Raw genomic sequence first — 4,759 nt, 5'->3', positions numbered from 1 at the left:
CCCCCGTAATGAATCTTATCCATTGTGATATAAAAGCAAAACTGATCCAGAAGTACTTCTGCTCAAGAGTTCTCGTCCAGTGAGTCCACCTTCATGGTCTCCTTCCTGAGGAGCTTGGTCGTCTGTCTCCTGAGGGACTTCATCCTACTGGGCGATGTCCAGCGTTTTCCGCCTGAGATACGCAGACAGGATGTTAGTGTCATGGTGGACAGAACATACAGGATGTTAGTGTCATGGTGGTCAGAACATACAGGATGTTTAGTGTCATGGTGGTCAGAACATATCAGGATGTTTAGTTGTATGATGGTCCGAACATACAGGATGTTAGTGTCATGGTGGTCAGAACATACAGGATGTTAGTGTCATGGTGGTCAGAACATACAGGATGTTAGTGTCATGGTGGCAGAACATACAGCGATTTAGTGTCCTGGTGGACAGAACATACAGGTGTTAGTGTATGGTGGACGAACATAGGCGGAATGTTGTTGTCATGGTGGTCAGAACATACAGGGATGTTAGTGTCATTCGGTGGTCGAACATACAGGATGTTAGTGTAATGGTGGTGAACATACAGGATGTTAGTGTCATGGTGGCAGAAATACAGGCTGTTAGTGTCACTGGTGGACAGAACATAACAGGATGTTAGTTGTCAATGGTGGATCAGAACTACAGTTGATGTTGTGTATGATGGGTCAGAAAACATACAGGTGTTTAGTGTCATGATGGGGTAGAACATATCAAGAGAGGATGGTTAGTTGTCATGGGGACATAGAACATACAGGATCGTTAGTGTCATGATGGTCAGTGAAGCATACAGGATGTTTAGTTGTCATGATGTGTCAAGAGGGGGGGGACCATGAAGTCCTAAATAATCACACTTTGTCAATAAATGCCCCAGGATGCACGCAATATATGTGACAGACACAGGATTCAAACCGAGGTCTCCTGTTAGCCCCCTGAGCTAAAGCCTAGACAAGACACATGTCTTCAGGATGTTGCATTATACAGACATAGGATCTTAATTTGATCACCCTGTTGCAGGAGAACGTTACTGCAGTGCAGGAAATGTAAAACGTGTAGTGTATTTGAGGTTTAAAAAGGCTTCTGAAGTTAGTAATTTCCACTTTGAGATTTCACACTTAATTTTCCCTTATGAAAAATGTTTCCTGTTGTTGCAGGAATATTTTCCAGTTGAGGCAAACTGGCTCAAATTAAGATCCTACTTCTGTATGTGACAGAATGGATTAGAAGCCAGCTGTCATGCATGCCAATAGACTGTGTTAGCCCTTGGAGCAAAAGCCTAGGCAAGATGGACGTCTACAGACCTACTAAACATGACAGATTGTCATGGAAACCAGTTGTACCACTCTTTTTGTCGTATCTTATTCATTTTGTCTAAAATATCATTAAGTGTTAAGTCACAGTTTTTGTCATTTGAATTAAGTCTGAGTCACTGGGTCCACAACCTATATTAATGGTTAACTGTCCGGTCCGTAAGTAGCCTATTTTTAGAACGGCGCGTGATATGCTTTATGAATTTAAAATGCGGCCCGACACAATGCACGATAGCGGTGGTATATTATGGGTTATATCTTTTGAACGGTAAAGGAATCACGCCGTTTTCTCTTTGAGGAAAAAAAGGGATACTTGGCTACTTAGGCAACAGAACTTGGCTATGAAAATGCTGTGGGGAAAGAGAGAGGATCGATACTACAAATTCAAAGACAGCCTACTCTTCTATACTCCAGGGAGAGAAAAACATCTAGACTGTTGTTTTACTGTTAAAAATGTTTTTAATTTCCTAAAGCAGCGTGTGTTCATTTAAAAAAAAAATATATATATATATATAAAAAAACTTTTTTGTGTTATCCAATTGGTAGTTGCAGTCTTGTCCCATTGCTGCAACTCCCATACGGACTCGGGAGAGGCAAAGGTTGAGAGCCGTGCGTCCTCCGAAACACAACCCAGCCGAGCCGCACTGCTTCTTGACACAATGCCCGCTTAACCCAGAAGCCAGCTGCACCAATGTGTCGGAGGAAACACCATACACCTGGTGACCGTGTCAGCATGCACTGCACACAGCCCACCACAGGAGTCACTAGACGATGGGACAAGAACCTCCCCTAACATCCCAAAACTCTCCCCTTACCCAGACGACGCTGGGCCAATTGTGCGCCGCCCGGTTGCGGCCTGCTGCGACAGAGCCTGGACACGAACCAGGATCTCTAGTGGCACAGCGATGCAGTGCCTTAGACCACTGCACCACTCGGGAGGCCCTTGCAGCTCGTGTTTTTTAACTAGGTTAACTAGAAGGCCGGTGGTGATTGGTTAGTTACAGGGAAGCAAGAGAGTCGCCTGCCCGATATGTATTACCAGAGGCGGAGCCTGTCTGCCCACACTCATCGCTTGCTCCCCTGCAGCTCACCAGCTGATGTGCTGGGTGTGTCCCGTCCAGAACTGCGCTGTGCATCTATGGTGCATATATTAATTGTTCTCATCACTGAAAAGCTCTCAATCTCTCCAAAAACTCTTGTCCAGTTCATTTAGTAATCAGATTTTAGTCACAGAGGTAATTTTGTCTCATCTTGTTTTATTCAAACGAAATAAAAAATATTGTTTGTTTAATTATAACATTTTCTGGGCCTATTTAGTCCGTTATAGTCTCATCACTTGCCACTGTAGAATTGTTGCTTGACGAATGTTTGAGTCACTATTTTCTTTTTACGAAATGAACACAGAATTACTCTAACCTCTTGGTTTTGTCTCTCTTCCTTAAAGAACAAAGAGATCGAAGAACTGACCAAGATCTGTGACGAGCTGATCGCCAAGATGGGAAAGAGCTAGCAACGCTGAACACGTCCAGCCCACGTCTCCAGGGCCTGAGGGGGAAGGAGTGGTAGAAGAATAGAAGACAGATAAAGAGAGAGGACGTGGTTTCCTCTTTTACGTCCAAACCTTCCCTTGGACTGATGGGTAACTGGACAGTTGGACAGTTGAAGCCAAAGTGGTCTCTGGATTTAATACACTACTGACTGACTATGTACATGTATCTACTGGCAACATTGCACCCCCAGAGTATTGGAGGGTCAATGGTTTTCTTCTGTTTCACCCAGTACATTTTGATGCGCCGATGTGTACCACATGTCCTGTATCAGGGATCCGGTGAAAGAGTGTTTAGAAATGTACTCTATATCATAAATGAGAGAGAGAGTGTGGTTGGTATGTCTCTCTGTGTGCTCATGTGTGTGTGTGTGTGCTTGTGTGTGAGGTGGGGTTGTGGAGTGTGCTGTGGTGTGTGTGTGTGTGGTGTGTGTGTGTGTGTGTGTGTGTGTGTGTGTGTTGTGTGTGTGTTGTGTTGTGTGTGCTGTGTGTGTGTGTGTGTGGTGTGTGTGTTTGTGTGTGTGTGTGGTGTGGGTGGGTGGGTGGGTGGGTGGGTATGTACAAGTGTGCAACTCAGTCTCATGAGCTTACATGTAAATCATGAGACAGCGTTGGAGTTGACATGTACACATTTACAGTTTGTACACATGTTGTGGTGTGTGTGGTGTGTGAAAGCGTGTGCGTGATAGAGAGAAAGGTGAGTGCATTGATTGAAGATAGACTGATATGCGATGTGGTTGCCATGACAGCAAATGATGGGGAAATATGGTTCCCTCTTCTAACTCCTGCTGTGTCTTCAATCCTCGACACTAGAGAGTGAAACACAGATGAAAAGAAAACCATATATATATATATATATATAGAATAAATCAATGAATTGTTCAGTTAATAAGAAATATAGTTGATCACAGAAAACTGCATGTGGAAGTAGCAAAATATAAACGTCCTTTTTTTTTTTGTAAGTAGGAAATTTTGCTGATGATTATAATAGAGATATATCTGCATTTTTGATACAATATTGTGTTTAAATGGCTTCCCTTGATCGTGTTTTCGTGCAGATACTTTGTGAGGCATAATTTATGTCATATCTTATCTTGGAGAAAATAAAACGTGTGATGGGATTTTTTTATTTTTTTTTATTTAATTTTAATATTAATGACGATGAACAGTCATTGTTCCTGTAGTAATCAGGTGTTGGGACTGAGGGTAGGTAAGTAATTACATTTTGGATCTCTATGTCACAGTCCTGTCATAATTTGTGTTCACAAAGGTGGAAGCAATTGAGAAAAAAAGGAGAGCTCTGCACAGCTACTCGTCTGGGTTCAAATGTTGAGTGTTTTGTTCTGACCTAGAGTGCCAAATGGGTGGAGTTTGCAGTTTTGGGACTATTTTAATTTGATATGAATCTGTTAAACCAGGCAAGATTAATCAAGCACAGATAAAGTAATTGAATTCTAATAGTATAATAGTATTTGAACCCAGGTCTGCTGCACAGCTATATAGTGTACAGCATCTGAAAACGTGAAATAAAGGATGACGATAGAAACATTGGATGTGGCTTCTTTGACAAAACAAACAACAAACACCTCCAAGTGATTAGGCCAGCGTTTCCCAACCTAGGGTTCGCAACACAATGTGGGGTCGCCTGATTTGAAAATGGAGTCGCAGGAGAAAAATCTAAAATTGTGCTTGGTTCACAGAGCCGGGGTTACGTCAGTATCTTCCGGTAGCCGCTAGATGGTATCTTCCGGTAGCCGCTAGATGGTATCTTCCGGTAGCCGCTAGATGGTATCTTCCGGTAGCCGCTAGATGCGGATGAAATAAACATGGTGGCATCGCAAATATTATTATTTTTTATATCAAAATGGGGTCGGGTGGG

Source organism: Salvelinus sp. IW2-2015, unplaced genomic scaffold, assembly GCF_002910315.2.
Source record: "Salvelinus sp. IW2-2015 unplaced genomic scaffold, ASM291031v2 Un_scaffold1901, whole genome shotgun sequence".
NCBI lineage: Eukaryota > Metazoa > Chordata > Actinopteri > Salmoniformes > Salmonidae > Salvelinus > Salvelinus sp. IW2-2015.
Note: the sequence above shows the minus strand (reverse complement) of the source record.